General features: G+C 36.7%; 1 protein-coding gene across 1 annotated transcript in view; it reads right to left on the reverse strand.

Moving 5' to 3' along the window:
- FBXO16 (F-box protein 16) overlaps positions 1-22,884 on the reverse strand; it is a 78,821-nt gene extending 55,937 nt beyond the window's left edge. Inside the window, exon 1 of the mRNA XM_044660800.1 lies at positions 22,845-22,884. The gene's annotated coding sequence lies outside the window, so the exon portion shown is untranslated. The remainder of the gene's footprint in view (positions 1-22,844) is intronic.
- Positions 22,885-23,153: the final 269 nt, after the last annotated feature.

Consider the following 23,153-nt stretch of genomic DNA (forward strand, 5'->3'; position numbering starts at 1 on the left):
GGACCTCCCGTCTCTAGGCCTGGCTCTCAATCCACTGAGCTACCCAGCTGCCCCACCCTTAATGATGTTTTAAAACAGAAATTTAAACCAGCTTCATTATGTGGCATGCCATCCTTTCTTTTACCTGCTCTAACCCTTCCTCCTTACTTTTTTTTAAGTGGTCTCCAACAGTCTGGGCATAGAAAGTAGTGACAACTGCTGTTCCCCAGTGGCTACTGCCAATTGACAAGGTCTTAGCACAATTGCTTCAGTGTGGTTGGGAAGGTGCCAAGAGTTTGAGACAAGGTCAAGATATATCAAAGTGATGTCTCCAAGGAAAAGAAAAGCATTGAGTACAGGAAAACATTACTAGTAAATTGGAGCCAGAAATCAGGTGCATAGAGATGAATTATGCCAGAGCTAGGTATAATAGTGAGGCTGGGGTGGTAGGCTGAATTGGCATGCTTTGGGTTCTATGCCTTCTGAGTTGTTCTTATGAAGAGATATTGTCTTCTCACATATCTCCTCTGCTCTGCCCTCCCATCTTTATCTCTCCTAATCCTCCCTGTACATGTGCTGGTAATGGGGCTTAAATAAGAGTGATCAGGGAAGAGCCTGAGTCCATCTGCTAGAGACTGAGCTTAGTAAAAAAACTATTGTCTTCATGCCCCATGAATGAATGAATTCATTTATTAATGCACTTATTAAGCATTTCCTATGTACTAGGAATTAAACTAGAAAATGACAGTTCTTATTACTCCCAAGGAGCTCTTATTATAATGGGGGCGGTAACACATGGGTATCCATGAGTATAGGAAAACTCATGCTTAGAGACTCTTCCTTACCTCATTTTATAGACAAGATTCAGAGAAGTTAAGTGACTTGCCACAGGTGAACACAACTGGTAAAGAGCAAGAGCAAGATGCAAATACAAGATTCTGGCCAAGTGGTTCAGTCGTTGAACATCTCTAAGTATCAAGGAATTTACTTGAAGCATCATTCTGAGTAAGAAGTCAGTGTTGTGTTTGAATGCTGATTATAGCTGTGGTGAAATGTCAAGGACTCTAGAGAAAGAAGGTTCACTGCAAGAGAGAATTTTATTTTGTCTGTTGCTACCACTTCATTTCTAGCTTCAGATTGGGCATTTAGCTTAGTTCTAAACATTTCAGTAATATATTTTCTGAATCATCACATGCTTTCTCTAACACTGAAAATACCAAAAAAGTATACCGCCCTTCCACTCGCTATTCTGGTATATTAGAAAGAATATTAGATTTAGACACATTAGACCTAAGTTCACATCCCTGTTCTACAAGGTAGTAAAGTGACATAGTGGAGAGAGTGTTGGTCATGTTGGCAAGACCTGAGTTCAAATTCTGCCTCAGTCACTTATTAGCTTTATGGTCTTAGGTAAGTCATAATCTTACTCGATCTCATTTTCCTTATTTTCTAAGGAGTGTTGATAATAGCACCTTCAAAGGATTGTTGTAAGGATCAAGTGATATAATATATGCAAACTTTAAAGCTTTATATAAATGCTAGTTATCATCATCACCATTATCCACTGAATCATCATGGGAAGATCAAAATCTCTTTGATATAGTTTATTCATATGTAAGATGGGGATTATAATACTTGCCCTATTTCCAGAGAGTTGTCATAAGGCTCATATGAGATCATAGGATCACAAATCTAGAGCCGGAAAGGACCTTACAGTTCATTTGGACTAATCCCTTCAGTTAACAGGCCAGGGAATTGAAATCCATAGAGGTTATGTGACTTGCTCTGGGTCTTATTGCATAAGAACTAGAATTTGAACTCTGTTCTTGTGACTCTAAGTTTAGTACTCTGATAGCTATTATGAATTAATTAATTAGTAAGTAACAAACTGATAATTATTTTCAGGACAATAAGATTAAATGGAAGGAAAAAGAATGAATTCCTTAATTTTTGACATCTGCAACAGTCTTTAACCAAGACTTGAAAATATAGGAAAATTAATGCCATATACATTTCTAGAGAGCATTTCTTCACTTAGGAGTCTTTTATGCCAATGAAATCACAGAATACCTGTACTCTTAACCTTATTTCATGTACAAATGATTATATGGCATAATTTTCCCCATGCTTGATTTTTCTATTTGTGTATCATCAAATAGGAATAGAAAATGGGTATGAGGCAACACCTCAGAGTTGTTTTGATTTTCATTTCGCTAATTATTAGAGATTTAGAACACTTTCTCATGTGCTTATTGATAGTTTTGATTTCATTATCTGAAAATTGCCTATTAATGTCCCTTGCCCATTTATCAATTGGAGAATGGCTTAATTTTTTTGTACAATTGATTTAGCTCCTTGTATATTTGAGTAATTAGACCTTAGTCGGAGTTTTTTGTTATAAAGATTTTTTCCCAGTTTGTTGTTTCCCTTCTGATTTTAGTTGCATTGTTTTTGTTTGTACAAAACCTTTTTAATTTAATGTAATCAGAATTATTTATTTTACATTTTGTAATTTTTTCTAACTCTTGCTTGGTTTTAAAATTTGTAATTTCCCAGAGATCTGACAATTTATACTATTCTGCGTTCACCTACTTTTCCTATCATTTCCTTCTTTATATTTAAGTCATTCACCCATTCTGAATTTATCTTGGTGTAGGGTGTGAGATGTTGGTCTAAACCTAATCTCTCCCATATTGTTTTCCAATTTTCCCAGCAGTTTTTGTCAACTAGTGGATTTTTCTCCCAAAAATTCAACTCTTTGGGTTTATCATACACTGTCTTGCTGTGTATGTCACTTACCCCAAGTCTATTCCACTGATCCTCCCTTCTGTCTCTTAGCCAGTAGCGTATTGTTTTGACGACCGCTGCTTTATAGTATAGTTTAATATCTGGTACTGCTAGGCCACATTCCTTCACTTTTTTTTTTCATTATTTCCCTTGATTTTCTTGATCTTTTATTCTTCCAAATGAAAATGACAGCAGGGGAGAGTAATGAATATTCAAGGGGATGTGGCAAAATTGGGACATTAATGCATTGCTGGTGGAGTTGTGAACTGATCCAACCATTCTGGATGGCAATTTGGAACTGTGCCCAAAGAGCACTAAAAGAATGCCTCCTCTTTGATTCAGCCATACCATTGCTGGGTTTGTACCCCAAAGAGATCATAGGGAAAAAGTCGTGTACAAAAATATTTATAGCCGCGCTCTTTATGGTGGCAAAACACTGGAAAATGAGGGTATGCCAATCAATTGGGGAATGGCTGAACAATTGTGATATCTGTTGGTGATGGAATACTGTTGTGCTCAAAGGAATAATAAACTGGAGGAATTCCAGGTGAACTGGAATGACCTCCAGGAATTGATGCAGAGTGAAAGGAGCAGAGCCAAGAGAACATTATACACAGAGACTGATACACTGTGGTAAAATCAAATGTAATGGGCTTCTGTACTAGCAGCAATGCAATGACCAGAACAATTCTGAGAGATTTATGGAAAAGAACGCTACCCACATTCAGAGGAAGAACTACAGGAGTGGAAACAGAAGAAAACAATTGCTTGAACACATGGGTTGATGTGGACATGATTTGGGATGTAGACTCTTAATGACCACCCTAGTACAATTATCAATAATATGGAAATAGGTCTTGATCGATGACACATGAAGAAACCAGTGGAAATGCGTATCAGCTACAGGGAGGTTGGGGGTGGGGGGGGAAGAGAGCAAGAACATGAATCATGTAACCATGGAAAAAATTTTTCTAAAAAATAAAAAAAATACTTGATTAAAACAAAGGAATAGATAATGGACTTGTGATTTTATTGCTCTTGGGAACTCCTGAATGAGGAAACTTACTCTGCCAATGCATGTTGACATCTACATCTTAGAAGGTTGCCTAGAGTACTGAGAGATGAAATAATTTACCCTATATCACAAAGCCAATCACTATAAAGGTAAAACTTGGCCAAACATAAGTGTTTCTGGCTTCTAGGTCAGCTCTCTATCCATTACACTACTCGCCCTTTATGTGTATATACATAGAATTAAGAAATGTTTTCAGGAAATTAGGAACATTTGGAAATAATATTTTGAGGTTAAAATGATTTATTCAATTCTTCAGTACTGGTTTCATCAAAAGAAGATAGGAAATAATGCTTATGAACATAGACTGAAAAGAATGTTCAGATCTTTAGCATTTTTTTGTTTTATTCTTAAAGAGGGGTTACTAGTTATTAAATATTTCTTCCTTTATCAGAGAGGAATCCTCAGTTCTCCTTTCTATGACCACTAAAAGAGGTTATGAATCTGAGAAGCTGCCTAATTTAATTGCTAGGTCTTCTATGGGTAAAAGTACAACTAAATTTTTAAATGGGACAACTGAGGGGGCAAAAGGGAATCCTTTCCTTACATATTTTCGACCTACTGTTTCCTAAGCTTTGAAAAGAAAACTATAGCTCCTGGCAGAAGCTTGTCTAATGAGAAAGCTTTCTGCTCATCCTGGCAGTCAAAGAGTTAAAAGAAAGATGAAATGAGCAGTTTTGCCCCTGGCTGAAGTGGTGATGGAGGGAGAGCTGGAAAAATAAAAGAAAAAAAATAATTCCTGTCTATTTCTTTACTCAAGTGTGATGTAATCAGTTAAAATTCTGTTCTTAAAAAAACCCCAAAACCTCAGTGCCTTTAAAAATTCTCCTCGCCACTATTTTAAAGTGGTTGCTAGGGGAAACTGGGGAGGATGAAGAGTTGCACCAGATTATTCTTGAGAGTAAAATACTGGGAGCTATACTTGAAATATTGTGGTTCTCCAGACAAAGGAGTGTTATATCTTCCTTCCCTGTGTTTTGCTTTTTGTTTTGTCTTGCTTTTTTGAGGACACAAAGACAGACTTGAACAAATGTAGGAGTGAAGAGAAAGAAGTAAATGGAGGAGGGGGGAGACTAAGTTATCCTAGCTGAATAGACTTCTAGAGAAAGAGAAGGGAAATAGCTAGCTGACAAGACAGTCAGAGTCATCAGAAAGATGATTCTTTAAGACGGAGAAAATTCTAGGGGAATGAGATCAATTTAGAAAGGCTGCTTATGAAAAGATGAAAAATGTCTTTAAAGTAATGCAATTTAAGAATTATTTTTATTGATATTGGTTGTTTATCTCATCTTCATTTCTGAATACATTACTTCTTTCACCTTACCCAAAAACACATGTCTTGTAATGAAGAATAAAAAAAGGAAAAACCTATTTAGAAAAACTTAACTAATATAATGTTTGGGGATTTTGGTGTTATATAATTAGTCACTTACAAAAATGAACAATATGGAAATATGTTTTGCATGATCAATACATGTTAGCTGAGATCGAATCACCTGTTAGCTCTGGGAGGGGGAAAGAAAGGGAGAGAAGGAGACAAGTTCGATAATATAACTTCAGAAAACTTATGTGGAAACTTGTTATTACATGTAATTGGTAAAAAATAAAGATAATTTGGAAAAAACTTACTAATATATCACCTGAAACTGACAGTATGTGCAATTTTTTTTTGCAAAAAAAGGAGGGGGGGTACAAGGCATAGATTTTTTTAAAAAGAGAAACATTTTTCGGAGTTGCAAAGAATTGTGAACAAAGTAGATGTCCATCAAACATAGAATGGCTAAACAAATTGTTACATGAATGTAATGTAATATTACTGTTGTATAAGAAATAAGGAATATTAAGAATACAGAATATGTGAACTGATAAAAACGAATGTAAGCAGAACTAGGAAACACACACACACACACACACACACACACACACACTGACTGCACTAATATAAAAGGAAAGAACAAAAAAAGCAAAATTGAACACGATGTCATTATAATGATCAAGCTAGTGAAAATTACCTTTTTCTCTTCTTTGCAAAAATGGGACATATGAAACACTATATATAGTCAGATAAACAGTTGATATGTTTGCTTACTTGTCGTTTTCTTTCTTTCCCTTTCATTCTTTTTTTTTTTTACAAGATATGGCTCTCCTAGAGAATATAGGAACATATTTGGGAATGTGGAAAATAAATCCTGAATTGTAATAATTTTTATATGAAACTTTTCTTAAATCTTCAGTTTTTAGGTGAGCCAACTTTCAAGATAAAGTAAGTTATTTCTAGACCTTAAGGTGCTTCACTGGGCTGGCTTTTGTTAGAGGCACTCTTATTTATCTGTAAAAAAGAACTCTCCTAGGTAATGAAGTCAGCAAGGTCTAGCTGACATGTTGGAAAATATTTATCCAGCCAAGCACAAGAAAAGGGGATGTTGGCATCCTCCTGACACCCTTCTCTTCCTGTGATGAAGTAATGGGGGAAGAGTTGGGGTCTCTAAGCCTACCTCCTCAGTGGCTATTTACCAACTAGTGATTTCTTGGGATGTTGAGAGAAGGATTGGTGACCTCACAATGGGTATATATTGGCCTACTCCAGAAGAATTGGCTCTCTTTTGCCACACTCTCTTTGGCCCCTCTCTTTTGTTCTGCTCAGTCTCATTGGCTGCCTCTTTGGATTGTAGCAGGAGTGAACTGGCCAGTTTAGGAATATCTTGATTGGCTAATTAATAAATTAACTTAAAATTAAGAAATAGTGCATCTCAATAATTTTAATCATTATAGAAATGAAAGCCATATAAAACCAAAAAATGTAGCAATAAAATATTTTAAGAGATAAAAATAGAAACAAATAGTTAAGAACTAATTCACATATATACCTACATTTCTCAGAAACCTCCCTGTTTTACTAGGTTGTTATTAAATCATGAAATCACTAAGTTTTAAGAGATTAGAGCTGACTTGAAGTTAAAAGATCTAGATTTGAGCCTTAATCCTACCTGGGGCTCAGTTTTTTCATCTGTAAAAGAAGTGTTGAACTAGATGATATCTAAAGCCCCTCTGAGCTTTAACAGTTCATCAGATTCTTTTATTCCAATATGAATCTTTTCTCTAATATCTCCAATAAATGGTTACCCATCTTCTATGATATTTGTTCATGTTAAGGCTAGAACTTGCTATTCTGGTTAATATCACATTTTCATTGCAGATTAAATGAGACAGCAAAAGGAAGTTGCACCTAAATGGAAGAATGGCTAACAATTCTCCTCAGGAAACAAAATCAAGGACTTAACAGAATTTCAGGGTTGTAAAGGACCACAGCAGCTTTCTTTCTAGTCCACAGCGCACAAAAAGAATTCCTTCTTAACAGCCTTCCCAACAAGTGGTCATGCAGCTTTTGCCTGAAGATTTTCAATCCACTACTTCATGATGCATGCCATTCTGTAAGAAGGAGTATGTTTTATTCGTGTCTACAAGCAGTAAGAAGCATCATTTTACGGGACATTTGTTTACTCAGATTGTAGTGCTTATGGCAAGCACTTAAAAGAATATCATGAAAATAATTGTATTTCACCACCAGTTACAGAGGATGAGGAAGTAGAGAAATTCTATGACAAACTTGGTAAGATGTAAATTAAACCAGAATTTACTTTAATACTTTGCATCTTCAAGAGCAAAAGTAGGCATAAGGAAAGATGGCAAAAAAAATTAGAAAACATGATTCAAGAGAGAAAAGTCCAAAATTTCTTCTTATATATTATGAATAATTTCTTTCAGAAGGGAGTTAAAGTTGAGTGGTTCCAGACATAGAAGGCATCATAAAACTAAAGTTGATTATATGTAAATAGACAGGAAGTGACTAGTTACTGGGGTGGTATTTACTTTTGTATATGGTTAGACCACAAATCATCACAACATCAAAGATGAAAACCAATATCAAAGTAGAAGAAAGGAAAAAGGGCTAAGAAGGTGGAGTAAAGGTAGGAACTCACCTGAACTCTCCCAAATTACCCTATAAATAATATTAAAATGATGCCTAAAATCGAATTCTAGAGCAATAGAACCAAGAAAAGGTCAAGGTGAAACAATTTTCCAAGTTGAAATAATTTAGGAGAGGTGGAGCCAAGATGGCAACTTAGGAGCACTTAAAGCCATAAACTCTCTGCCTCTCTGCCAATCTTTCCAAACTAGTATTTATATTGCATTTTAAAGAAAAAAGAAATGCAAACTCAAAAAGAAGAAGTCTAGAGACTCTACTACTGAAACCAACTTGAAAGGTAGGCACCACCTGTATATTTTCATGGGAAAAGGGAAAGGCACCCTATCCCACCCAGCATTCTGAGATCTGTGTGAGCCCCCAGGCAGAGACTGCAGCCATGAGGGTTTGTCTCTGACCCACCACACCAATGCCCAGGCCTATAACAAGGATGAGCAGGGAGGAATTGTGGACATCTTCCATCAGCTAGCTACAATGAAAAATTTGCCCCAAGGCAGGCCAGCTCAACAGGTTAGTTCAAACAGTTGAATCCAGTATACCACAAAGGACTGAGAAAAGAGAAGATTCAGCCTCAGGGCAGAATAGCTCAAACACTCTGGATCAGTAAATCAATAGAGGGGCAAGTTGATAATAGTCCACAGGATGGAAGGGGAAAAAAGTAAAGAAAATGAGTAAAGAAGAGAGAGAAAAAAAGCTACAATTAAAAGTTTCTATGGGGGTAAGGAACAAAGAACAGAACCAGTGAATGAGGATGAGATCCAGGAAAAATCAAGCAAAGCCTCAAAACAGCTTAGGAGATCAGAAGGAAAGGTCTGTGTCTCTAGGGTGATGGTTGAGCCTGGAAAGCAGTGCAGTGCAAGTAACACTCCCAAAAGCCAGTAGTGGGCTTTGGAGACAGTTGCATCAGTGGTAGCAGCAGCTTCAGGAGTTCTCAGTCAATAGACAGTAAGGAGGTCAGACAAGTGGTCAAGGGCAGACTACAGGGTACCCTTTGCTGTAAATGGGTATAGCAATGTACCTTGTTATATTTCCAGGTTCAAGAGCAGTACCAGCACTAGGTCTGTAACCAACTTGGAGCAGGGGCCCAGGTGACAGTTCGAGGGCAGAGAAGAATGCTTGTGGTCACTCTCAAACCAGGGCACAGGCCAAGAGAGCAGTAACCACACATCTCCTTGGATCATACCACCTTGAAAGAACTGAAAATTTACAGTTCCCTTCAAACTAGTTCAGAAAACAGCATCATGAAAAACCTGAAACTTGGGAAAGTACTCCCTCTTTCTGGGAGCAGAGTTGAACTCTAACATAAGTTAAAAGTAAAAAATCAGGCTGCATAAGTGAGAAAACACAAAAAAAGAATCCGACCTTGGAAAATTACTATGGTGGAAGGGAAGATCAAGAGAAAAATATAGAAGAAGACAAGGATGTCAAAACAGCTATAAACACAGCCTCAAAGAAAAAAATGTAAATTGATCACAAGTCCATAAAGAATTCCTAGAATTCAAACAGGATTTTAAAAATAAAATAGGAGATGTAGAGAAAAAGATGTAGAGAGAAGAAAAGAGAGTGATGCAAAAAAAAATTCTGAGAAAACAGCCAATACCTTAGTAAAGGAGGCACAAAAAATACTAAAGAAAATACCTATAAAACCAAAATTGGGCAAATAGTAAAAGAAGCACAAAAATCCACTGAAGACAAGAACTTCTTAACAGGCAGAATTGGCCACATGGAAAAAGAGGTACAAAAACTCACTGAAGAAAAGAACTTTTTAAAAGTTAGAATTGGGCAAGTGGAACCTAATAACTCCATGAAACATCAAGACACAATAAAACTAAATTAAAATAATGAAAAAAATAGAATATGAAATAGATTACTGGAAAAACAACTAACCAGGAAAACAGATTGATGAGAGGTGTAGCATCCATGATTCTGTGAGGCAGCTTTGACCCCTCTCAGGATCATGGATGCTACAGAGGTAACTCAAGAATTATTTTATCTGAAAACCATTATTAATAATAAAAAAGAGCCTAGACAGCATATTTCAAGAAATTACCAAGGAAAACTTGCCCTGATATCCTAGAACCGGAGGCTTAAAATATAAATGGCAACAATCCACTCATCACCTCCTGAAAGAGATCCCCAAATTAAAATTCCCAGGAATATTATAGTCAGATTCCAGAGCTCCTAGGTTAAGGAGAAAATATTGCCCACAGCTAGAAAGAAACATTTCAGATATCATAGATTCACTTTCAGGATAACAAAAAACTTAGAAGCTTCCTAATTAAAGGATTAGAGAGCTTGGAATATTATATTCTGGAAGGCAAAAGAGCTAGGATTACATTCAAGAATAACCTACCCGGCAAAACTGAGTATAATCATTGGGGGGGGGGGCGGGGATTGATAGTAAATAGAAAACTTTCAAATATTCCTGATGAAAAGACCAGAGTGGAATAGAAAATTTGACTTTCAAATACAAAATTTAAGAGAAGCACAAAAAGGTAAACATAAAAGAGAAATTATAAGGGATTCAATAAGATTAAACAGTTTATATTCCTATATGAGAAGGAAATATTTATAATTTCTAAGAATTTCATCATCATTAGGGCAGTTAGAAGGAGTATACATAGAAAGAGGACACATGTGTGATTTGACTGTGATAAAATGATTTCAAAAAATAAAATGGAGAGGGATCCACTAGGAGAAGGTATGAGAGAGAGGTAGGATGGGGAAGTCTATCTCACATAAAAGAGGCATGAAGAGAAGAGCTTTTATAGTGGACGGGAAGATGGGATGGCAAACAATGTTTGAACATTATTCTTATTGAATTGGCTCAAAGAAAGAATACTACACACACTCAGTTGGGCATTGTAACAAATTAAATTCTCTAGAAGCTATATTTCTTAAATTTTAAAAATTAGTTTGTTTAAAGACATCTCAAGAAATTTAACTACCTAGTGGACTCCCTATATAATCCAAATAGATGTCAAAGAATTTGAGTGGAGAAAAAATTGTGGGGAGAGACACAGAGAAAGAGAGACAGACAGAGTGAGAGAGAGAGAGGAAAAAGCTTGAGTAGCTGTACAGTTGAGTGAGTAGCAAGAAAGCAAAAAGAGCATGAACTTCCTGGACATGCCAATATGTATCCCTTATCAATTAGTCCCTCCCCAAGACATCTGTGATTGGAAAACAGTCACCCAGGAAGTGGACTAACAGACCTCAACTCTCCCCTCATTACTTCATCATAGGATGGGGAGTGTCCTAAGGACACCAACAGACTTAGAAAATGTCAATACATTCTACCATGTGGTTAGGCCATTGCAATCCAAAATGACAGCTGCTTAGTGCATGGAGGCTAGAGCTTATTGACTTCATCACCCAAGATAGTTCTTGTTTACAGATAAACAAAGAGCAGGTCTCCACCCTGCCTCCAACAGAAACCAACCCAGCGAGATGCCCCGAGATCTGGGAAAAAATTACTTTAACTTGGAAGGAGGCTGGCTGACTTAAACCTGAGGGTTAAGAAAAGTTTCACATGAAAATTATGAACTATATTAATTTTCCATGGTATGGAAACTTATCTTACCTTACAGGTAAATAAGAAGTAAGGGTGGGAGGCTGATAGAAGAGAGAGAAGATGAAGGGAGGCAGTGGTCAAAAGCAAGACAGACTTTTGAGAAGGGACAGGATTAAAAGAGAGAGGGAAAAGGATAAAGAGGAAAAATAAGGGGGGAAGGAAATACAAAATTAGAAATCATAACTGTGAATGTGAAAGGGATGAACTCATCCATAAAACAGAAGTGACAGCAGAATGGACTAAAAACCAGAATCTGACAATATGTTGTTTATAAGAAACATACTTGAAACAGAGAGACACAAACAGAATAGAAATAAGGGGCTATGAGGGGCAGCTGGGTAGCTCAGTGGATTGAGAGCCAGGCCTAGAGACAGGAGATCCTAGGTTCCAATCCGGCCTCAGACACTTCCCGGCTGTGTGACCCTGGGCAAGTCACTTGACCCCCATTGCCTACCCTTACCACTCTTCCACCTATAAGTCAGTACACAGAAGTTAAGGGTTTAAAATTTAAAAAAAGAAAAAAAAGAAAAAAGAAATAAGGGGCTATGGCAGAATCTATTTATGATTCAATTGAAGTGAAAAATGCAGAGGGAGCAATCATGACCTCAGACAAAGTAAAAGCAAAATTTTGATCTAATTTAAAGAGATAAGCAGAGAAATAATATTGTGCTAAAATGAATACCAAGTATATGCAACAAATGGCATAGCATCCAAATTCTTAAAAGTTTAAAAAGAGTTACAGGAGGAAATAGACAAACTATACTACTGCAACTTTCCCTTTTCAGAACTAGATAAATCTAACAAAAAAAAACAAGAAAGAAGTTAAGGAGATAAATACAATTTTTAGAAACGTTAGATATGATAGATCTCTGGAGAAAATTGAATGGGAACAGAAAGGAGTATACATTATTTTAAACTGGACAAGGCATCTTCACAAAAACTGACCATATATTAAGATATAAAATTCTCACAGCTAAATGCAGAAAAGCAGAATAAAGTGGTGGATCAGTGGAATAGATCAGGCCTACAATTCACAGATGTACATGACCATAGCAGTCCTAGTGTCTGATAAATGCAAAGATCCAAGATTTTGAGACAAGAACTCGCTATTTAACAATTGCTGAGAAAACTGGAAAGCAGTTTGGCAGAAGTATGGACCAACATCTCACACTAAGATAAGGCAAAAATGGGTACATGATTTAGACATAAAGGGTGATATCATAAGGAAATTATGGGAGAATGGAATATTTTACCTGAAAGATCTATGAATAAGGGAAGAATTTATGACCAAACAAGGGACAGAGAACATTACAGGTTATAAAATAGATAATTTTGATAACATTAAATTTAAAAGGTTTTGCACAAACAAAACCAATGCAACCAAGATTAGAAAGAGAGTAGGAAACTGAAGGAAAATTTTACAGCACATTTCTCTGACGAAGGCTTCACTTCTTAAATAAATAGAGAAGTGAGCTAACTTTATTAGAATAGAGTCTTTACCCAATTAATAAATGTTAAAGGATATAGGTAGGTAGTTTTTAGGAGAAGAAATCAAAGTTATCAAAAGTCACATGAAAAAATGCTCTAAATCACTACTGATTAGAGAAATACAAAATAAAACAACTCTGAGGTACCACCTCATACTATCAGATTGGCTAATATGAGAGAAAAGGAAAATTACAAATGTTGGAAGGGATATGGGAAAATTGAGACAGTATTGCAATATTGTGGGAATTTTGAATTGATCCAGCCATTCTAATGAGCAATTTTGGAACTGTGCTCAAAGAACTATAAAATTATGTGTACCTTTTGGACCCCTCAATATCACTACTAGATCAATATCTCAAAGAGATTGAAGAAAAAGGAAAAGAACCTCTATGTACAAAAATATATACCAGCTCTATTTTTATGGAAAAAGAATTGGAAATTGAAGGGATACCCAAAATTGGGAATGGCTGAACAAGTTGATGGTATATGATTATGATGGAATACTATTGTCCTATAAGAAATATGAGCAGAATGGTTTTAGGAAAACCCAGATAGACACATATGAACTGATACAAAGTGAAGGAACCAGAACATTGTACAGAGAAAATGCAATATTGTATGATGATGACAAACTATGAAGGACATAGCTATTCTAAGCAATATAATGATCCAAGACTTATCCAAAGGACTTATAATGAAAAATGATGGATTATGGATGCAAATCAAAACATATATGTTTTTTACTTTATTTTCTTGGGAGTTTGGGGTGTTTTTTCTTTTTTTGCAATGTGGCTGATATGGAATTATATTTTTCATGGCTGCACACGTAAAATCTACATCAAATTGCTTGCCTTCTCAAGGAAGGAGAGGAAGAGGAAGGGAAGGAGAGAATTTGGAACTCAGAATTTTAAAAGACAAATGTAAAAAGCATTTTTACGTTTAATTGAGAAAAAATAAAATAAAAAGGTAGAAGAATACATAAAAATGAAATGAAAAACTGGCATGAAATTGAGACCACTGATCTATTTAAACAATGTATTGACACAGAAAAATGGAAAATTATAGCTATTAATATAGACTATTACTATTTGCTACAGAAGATGCAGAATAACTATTTGCTTTAAAAAGGAGGACAAAAGAACATATGGTAGGCCTAGAATCTCTTTAATGGCAACAAAATTCTCCCTGAAATCAAAAGTCCAGCTTTTAAACATCAATAATCTTGCTATTAATTTTTGTGTGGCTGAGTCATAGACTACCACAGTCTCTCAAGAATTAAAATTGAGAGCCAACCAGAGGTCATTGGAAAGATTATCATGGATAACCATGTCATGGATCTGAGTATATACATTGCTGTTTGGTTTGTTGTTTTCCTCTATAGTCGAAGAGAACTGAAATGGCATTACTATATAAGGGTCAATATATTATATAGTATGCCTGATTGTGGCTGAACAAACCAACATGAGCTCAGAAGACTCTACCATTGGTCAGGCACAAATAGCTCATATGAACATTTGGATGGAGATATCTTTAAAACTGCATATGTCACATTTCTTTTGCGCTACTGCAAATGCTATATACATAGACTTAAAAGCTCTTTGCTATTTCCCTTTATTTGCAATAGTCCCTAAGAATGCTACGTATAGTAAAAGATGCTTTAAGCTAGATAGCAAGATTATGCATTTATGATAGGAAGAGGGAAATTATTTGAGACTGAGGAAAAGCATCATGATGTAGAAAATAACTGGTCCTAGAATTAGGGCTTCTGGATTCCAGACTTAGCCTAGAGTAACCTTGGTGGTCACTTCACTCTCTAGGTGTCAGTTTTATCATATAAAACAATGGATTGACCTTCATTATCCCCAATGCCCTTTAGCTCCCAATCCTAATTAAAAGGGAATATTTATTTGTAAGTTTTCAGATTTGGAACTTAAGCATCTTGGCTCCAGCTCAAAATTACCAAGTAAGCCTGTCCATGAGGTAGGCATACCCTTTGTAAGAGCTGAGAACCCAGTACTTCTTTGATGTGGGAACACCATGCTGGATGGTCCTGCACCAGTATCTTCCTTATCTCACAATCCATATCAAAGCTCTTCAGAGATACCTTTATTTTTTTTTAGAGATACTTTTAGCGTGTCCTTGTATCACTTCATTTGACCTTGGTAGATGCTCTTGCCCTGTGTGAGTTCTCTGTAAAATAGTCTTTTAGGTACATAAGCATTTAGCACTTGAAAAATGTGGCCAGACCATTGGAGTTGCACTCTCTGTAATCAAGATTGAATGCTTGGCAGTTCAAGTCAAGAATAAAGCTCAATGTCCAGTACCTTATCTTGCCAGGTGATCTTCAAAATCTTTCCAAGACGATTCAGATGGAAGTGATTCAATTTCCTGGAAAGGTGCTGGTAGACTGTCTAGGTTTCACAGGCATGCAACAATGAGGTCATTAAGCTGACTCTGTAGATTTTCAGTTTGGTAGGTAGTCCAATACCTTTTCTCTTCCACATTTTCATTCAGAACTTCCCAAATACTGATCTACCTCGGGCAATACATGAGTCAACCTCATAATCCATGTGTACATCCTGGGAAAGTACATTGTCAAGGTAAATAACTTTATTCACAGCATTTGAAATTTCTCCATTTGCTATAATCAATGTTGACCATTCCATGTATGGGTGAAGTGGTACTGACTGGTGGGGAACCTGTTTTTTTGGTGTTGATTGTTAGGCCCAAAATTGTAAAAGTGGCAGAGAATAATTGATCCATTCTTTTGCATCTTAGTCTCAGAGGGTGCACGGAGTACACAATCATCTGTGAAGTGAAAGTCAAACCTCAACTTTCCCTCCACTTTAGTTTTAATCAAAAATAAACATTACAGAAAAGAGGTCATGGGAGAGATGCTAGCCTGGGAAAAGAACAAGATATTTAAGGAATTTCAAAAAAACTGGAGGAAGACTCCAAGGATGTTGACTATACTGTTTATGGAGGAATTTTTGAAGAACATATATAAAAATTGCACAGAAGGAGAAACTGAATTGTAAGCTGAATTGCTAGAAGAAGTACCCACATTAATGGGATCACAAATCCATTGAAGCATATGTGATTTAAAAAATAAGCAGGCCAGAAATACATGTTAATATTTCAATCTCAGAGTTTGTACTCTATGGTGCAGAATTTATTTGCTCTGACCTTCTAGCAACACCTTGTGGCAGTGTATGTCCACTGCAAAGGCAGTTCTCACAACAGTGAAACAGTGTCTGAAAGTTTAATCTTAAGTGATTAAAACTTCATGAAAGAGGCTCAGGACTATCAGCTCTTTAGTGTATTTTCTACCTCATGGAATGACTTACTTGGTAATTTTGAGCCATAGCCAAGATGTTTAAGCTCCAAATCTGAAAACTTACAAGTAAACATTCCCTTTTAATCACAGGATTGGGAGCTAAAGGGCACTGGGAATAATGAAGGTTAATCCAGTGTTTTATATGATAAAACTGATACCTAGAGAGTGAAGTGACATGCAGGGTTACTCTGAGCTAAGCATGAAATCCAGAAGCCCTAATTCCAGGTCCAGTTGTTTTCTACATCATGATGCTTTTCTCCAGTCTCAAATCATTTCCCCCTTCCATCATAAATGCATAATCTTGCTACCTTGCTTAAAGCATCTTTTACTATACGTAGCATTCTTAGGGACTATTGCAAATAAAAGGAAATAGTAAAGAGCTGTAAATGTATACATAGGTTGATTGTTGCTTCTTACATTCTATGGATAGGATAGTTTACATGATATTGTAGAAAGAGCAATGGATTTGGAATCCAGAGAGCTGGTTTCAGTCCTGGCCTTTGTCACTGTGAGGCCTTGAGCAAATTACTTCACTTCTCTTCGTATCTAAGTTTCTACATGTGTACACAATAAACAAGTTACAAGTTACTCCCCTCTCTTATGCTAGAGTCTCCTATGATATATAGACAAGAAGGTGAATAAAAGGAGCTACAAAAGACTGTGGGAGGTAGACATGGATGAGCAGTGGCATAATACAGAAAGCCCACACAAAGATCTGGAGATAGGCTTATGGTAAAGGTTTCTGTATGCACATTCACTCTCATCCTGGAGGAAAAGAACTAGCACCACATAAGGGCATTAAGCCAACAGTGGAGTAAAGAAATACTAAAAGAGAACCAAAGAACTAAATGATTGTCTAAAACTAGAATAGTTCAAGGCTCAGAATCATGAAATGTCTTCGTATTGTGAGTCCTGTGGATTGTGCAGGTCCTAAGACAGTGATGGAAAATCTATGAAGAAGTATGGGGCCACATGCTGAGGATGAAACATTTGCTATAGTGTGTAGAGAGCCATTGGAGAAACAGGGTCGAAATTAGGGCCTGTTATCTGGATTCCCTATGTGACCAATCCAGGCTGAGGCAGTCTTTGTGTTTGGTCCTGGTCACCTGAGCCCTGAAAAGCTCTGGTACCAGCAGGTAGGTTAATTCAAAAACAACTTGACCCCTCCAAGAGGCTATTGGGAGTCATTTAGAGAAATAGAGTCTGTAATATATGTTTTATCTGGATCCCATTACAAAATCATCGGCAAATAAAACTGCGTATATGATTTTTCTGCACTGCATGCCAGATGCAGATAGAATGGGCCATCTAAGGTAAAAATCTGAGGCTCCTCTTTTGACTCATTTTCAGATCCCCACCTTTTCTTAATATTCTTATTGGAAAGCTTTGAGTCCTTAGCAGAACAGCAGCTACTGAGTTCACCATTTTTCTCCTTGATAATTAAGAAGCCTGAACTCTAAAAAATACTACTTAGATAAGGCTGGAGCTGGACAATCTAGTCCAGACTTTATCTGACCAGGTGCAGTCCTGTAAATCAAGGCAGAACGCAATTAGTAAAAATCTGTATGAAATATATTTCTGCTCCCAGAATTAACCCCCTACTAATTGGTGGTTGGAATTCGGCCCTTGTCCTTGTACCTATATCTCTACTTTTTAGACTTTAATGGGTTGTGTATGATTTGCAACCCCTTCACAGCTGTGACTCTTTCTTTGTGTTCTTTGTTTGAAACCAATATAAAATAAACCCCAAACTCCATGAGGTTGGATCAGCTATGGGCTAAACAATTAGTCTGGCTGTTCTCATTTTCTGTTTCCTGTCTTTTCAATCCAATGCCATTAAACACCACTCAGGACCCCTACCATATAGAGCTGGCTCTCTATAATAGTGTAGTGTAGTTATTCTGTGCACTATAGATGACAATTCTACCTATATCAATTTTAATATTAATGTACCTATTTTGGTTTATTAAATACAGTTATATATTACAATTGTACATTTTTGTTATTTAAACTATAAATATCACAAAATTATGGTTTTTTTTCTTGAAGTGACACACCACCTGAATTATGCTCAGTTTTTTGGCAAAGTTTGACAAACCAAGCCCAAAAGGTTGCCCATCACTGTCCTATGATGTGGGAAGATTACTCTTAACTGAACACAATCCACAAAAACGAGTACTACAAATTTGTGGGAAGAATTTATTGACTATGGATTTGGACAAAATTCCCTCCCCCCATTTTTATTGTATAAATAAAGTCTTTACTTTTATTTGCTTGTAAGCTGGTGAGAAACCTAGAGTCTTTCAGGGGATACAAAATAAGCCAGATTATGAAGTTACTTGAATTTCTTTAAGTGGAAATAAAATTTATGGGGTTTTCAAGGTGAACCAAATATTTTTTAAACATTTATTAATATTTATATTTTAGAAAAGTTAACATGGTTACATGATTATGCTCTTACCTTCCCCTTCACCCCTCAACCTCCCTCCCCCTTCCCTGGCCAATATGCATTTCCACTGGTTTTAACATGTGTCATTAATCAAGACCTATTTTCAAATTGTTGAAAGTTGCATTGGTGTGGTACTTTCGATCCCCAATCATGTCCTCATCAACCCATGTATTCAAGCAGTTGATTTTCTTCTGTGTTTCCTCTCCTATAGTTCTTCCTCTGAATGTGGGTAGCGTTCTTTACCATACATCCCTCAGAATAGTCTTGGGTCATTGCATTGCTGCTAGTACAGAAGTCCATTACATTCTGTTTTACCACAGTATATCAGTCTCTGTGTACAGTGTTCTTCTGGCTCTGCTCCTTTCGCTCTGCATCAGTTCCCGGAGGTCATTCCAATTCACATGGAATTCCTCCAGTTTATTATTCCTTTTAGCACAATAGTATTCCATCACAAGCATATACCACAATTTGTTCAGCCATTTCCCAATTGAAGGGCATGCCCTCATTTTCCAGTTTTTTGCCACCACGAAAAGCGCAGCTATAAATATTTTCGTGCAAGTCTGTTTATCTATGATCTCTTTGGGGTACAATCCCAACAATGGTATGGCTGGATCAAAGAGCAGGCATTCTTTTATAGCCCTTTGAGCATATGAACCAAATATTTTAAAATTCCCAAGGTTTCCTTCATCAAAGTACAAGTCAGAGAAATTGTATTAGAGATATCCCCTAAATAATACCTGGGTTCTTATAGTAAGAGAGATGCTTTGACACCCAGCTTACTTGTAAAATGAAAGTACTGGAGTATATTATCTCTAACGTCCCTTACTGACTTAAATCCTGTGATCTTACTCTATAATGCTAGAAAGGAATAATACTTATGACTAATGGAGCAGACTTTGGCTTCTTCATACTTTTTAGCCCTTCATAAGGGCAAGGTAAAGCAGTTTACAAAGGGTAGTAAATTCTGTTGGTGTAGTAGCAGTCAGGTTCTCAATCCTGCTTATGATAAGATCTAGGGAACCAGAGGTGTTACATGCTTGGCTAAAAGCATAGAAGAGTGACGTTTCCTTCAAGTCACAAAAGCATAGCATCTTAGAGATGAAAGGGACGATAACGATTTTCTAATCCAATCCCTAAATAAAACTTCAATACCTTCTGTTGATCGCAGAACAAGTAGCCATTAAAACTCTAGCTTGAATACTTAAAAAAAAGTAAGATTTGTATAATCAAAGAAAGTAGAACTAAAAGAATAACATGTACATAATGAGTACAAATTATTTAAATGAGAATAACATTAACTAGCAACAAAACTAAGGTCAAATTCAATGTAAATCATAGCTATTAATGCATTCAAATTAAAGTAGATAATTCTTCCTTTGCTTTTGTCCTTTTTCATATTTTCAAATTGCCTATTGTACATTTCCCATGTGGTATCCTATAAAGATCTCAAATTTAACATGTGCAAAACAATACTCAATATCTCACCCCAAATTCAATCACCTTCTCAACTTCCTTATTTTTGCCAAGTACACCACCATCCTGCCAGTCATCTGGGTTTGAAACCTCAAAATAATTTTCAACTCTACATTCTCCTTTACTGTTCTCATCTAATTGGTGGTGGTAGTGGTTTTACCTCCTCCACATCTCTCCCCTCTTCTCTTTGCACATTGGGTTAACTGTTGTTTAGCCTCCAGGCTATCTTCCCTTTCCCCTCCACACAGATATCAAATTCATAACTCTAAAGCACAGATGTCAGCAAATTATGGCACTGCTCAAGAAGCTTTAATGGCTCCTTATTGCCTTTAGAATTAAATACAAATTTCTCAGGCTTTTAAAACCTTCATAATATGACACCAGTCTCTCTTCCCAGGTTTATACTCCTCCTTATATGATCTACCTTCAAGCCAGACCAGACTACTTGTGTTCTGAATACACAGCACTCTATTTCCAGTCTCTGTGTGTTTACCCTGGCTGTCCCTCATTCTTGGAATTCATTCTTTATTCATCTTTGTCTGGATGAATCTCTAGTTTTCTTCAAAGTTTAACCCAAGTCTATCACATTCTATATGAAGTTTCTCTTGACCCTCCTAACTGGTAGTGTCCCCTCCCCCTTATTACTTTGTATTTATGCACATATACACACAGACTTATAAAACGTATACACATATGTAAATTTAATTTTCTGTTTAAATAGTGTTTTCCTCTGTAGAATGTAAGATTCTTGAGGGCGGGGTTTATCTATTGTTTCTGTCTTTGTACCCCCAACACTTAGTATAGAGTCTAGCATATACCAGGCACTTAACAAATGCTTGTTGATTGGTTTTTAACAAATGATGAACTACAAAAAGATATGATTATATGAACTTATTGGTTCCAATCACTTTTACATTGTCTTGCTTAACTTTTGAGAAGAACTACTTTGAGGGTAGCTCATAAAAGAGATGGGGAAAGGCTATTAGTTCTGTAACAAATAATATTTATCAGTGGAAAAAGATAAATCCTTGGTCCAGCTTTCCTAGATATGTCTTTTTACACCCCTGTAATCATCATCGTGGTACTAGCTCAATTATTCAGGCTGCTTGGACAGTTGCCTGGTAAGCTGGCCCCATGAGATACCAGCTCCACCGCATGGGGAAGCAGTGCAGGAAACAAGGGCCATGAAAAGAAAGAAATAGAAGAAAAGAAGAAAAAAAGGGGGGAGAAGAAAAAAGAGAGAAAAGGGAAATAGAGATAAAGGGGAAAAGGGAAATAAGACAAAAAGTAGGAAAAGACTAAAGAAAGCAAAGAGTGAAAGTGACAGGATAAAAGCCACAAAAGAAGACAAAGAATGAAAAGGACAAAGATGAGGAAAGAGATTATGAGAGGAAGAACTTCTAGGAAGACATTGTCCTGCCCTGATTCATTGTTGAGTAGTGGGCTACCTCATAGCTATTAGAAGTACAAGGAGATTAAATACTTTAATTAAGTTCTTCTCCCTCAATCCTTGTCCTAATGCAGACTGTGAACTTTTTCTATGACTTTGTAATCATGCACTTTATAGCCTATAGCTTTAGAAACTGGCATTTCAGATATTCCTTCAGAAACTGATCAAGAACCGACATAACAAAATGAAGTGACTTCCTGGAGCTGTGTACTTTGAGGGAGCTGTTCATACTATTGCAATGACTATGTAACTTTGCTAGCTAGTAGTTAAAAAAAAAAGTCCCAAATCTGTTCACACACAATAGCCTATAAAGTACACCCACACCCACCCAAGACAAAGCATGTGAGAACATTGTCCCCTCTGAAACACATGCATGTTCTTAAGATTTGATGTTGCTCTCTCCAAACAAGACACTCCCAACCCCATTAAGATGTTCATTTTATTTTAGTTTCATTTAGACAAAAAGTATAAGGTTGGGGGCTGGGGGGGGGGGGGAACAGGGAGAAAAGGAAAATCAAAATACAGTTCCCTGGTCTATACCCATTTAGGGGTTCCACTGCTGGTATGTGTTCAAAAGGTTAAGTAGCTTTGTTAAATATAAAATATTAGTGAAAATTATTGGAGAGTGAGAGTGTAAAACATTTGAGATTCAGTATAGGGATTGTACCTAAGATGACCAGATTTTAACTCTGAGGATCAGAGCTATACTCCAACCAACACTGTTGTGAGGACCAAATGAGCTAACACGTGTGAAATGTTTTGAAAATGTTAAGGTTAAATAAATGCTAACTATTATTCTTATTACCAGGGAATGAGTTGAACTGCTGCCAACAACAGTTAACCATAGTGTCTAAATTGGCTCAAACAGAAAACCAATATACATCTCAACCATCTAAAATGGGATGAGTACTAAAATAGGGAGTAAAAACTTAATACCTGTCCAATAGAAACATATTAATTGATGGTCTAGCCCCAGTTCTATGTCTAACCAATCTGTGTGACTTTGAGCCAATCATTTCCTTTCTCTAGGTCTCAGTTTTCTTACCTTTAAAATGGGAGACTTGGACTAAGTGACTCTAAGGTTGTTCCCAACTCTAAAAATCTATGATACTATTTGAACCTGAAATGAAGAGGGCACAGTGACCTGCTGAAGAGGATTCACAAGGGTTGTGAAAAACATGGGGAGGGCACAAAGTATGCAATCCCTAAAAGAAATCTTCCTTTTTTTATGCATTGCTTCCCGGGGGGCTCACCTCATTAAGTAGCAGTAGCAGCAGCAGCAGGAGCAGCAAGTCTCCCCTTCAGGCCTCAAACTGGAAAACCTCCAGTTACCATAGCGGCACAAAAGCAGCCTTTTCTTCTCCCAGCTCCCACCAGTCCCAGCTTTCTCTAATCCAATCACAGCCCACAAACTTGGTCTCTGGCATCCCACATCTCTTAGGCAACAGTGTGTAGCTTCTTGATTGGCCATGAGACCTAGGAGGGCTGAAACCTTAACTGAGCATGGGGGAATGGAACTGGGAGGAGAACCAACAACAAACCGTGGGAAGTGAGGTTCTGTG

Source organism: Gracilinanus agilis, chromosome 2 (assembly GCF_016433145.1).
Source record: "Gracilinanus agilis isolate LMUSP501 chromosome 2, AgileGrace, whole genome shotgun sequence".
In the NCBI taxonomy this organism is placed as follows: Eukaryota; Metazoa; Chordata; class Mammalia; order Didelphimorphia; family Didelphidae; genus Gracilinanus; species Gracilinanus agilis.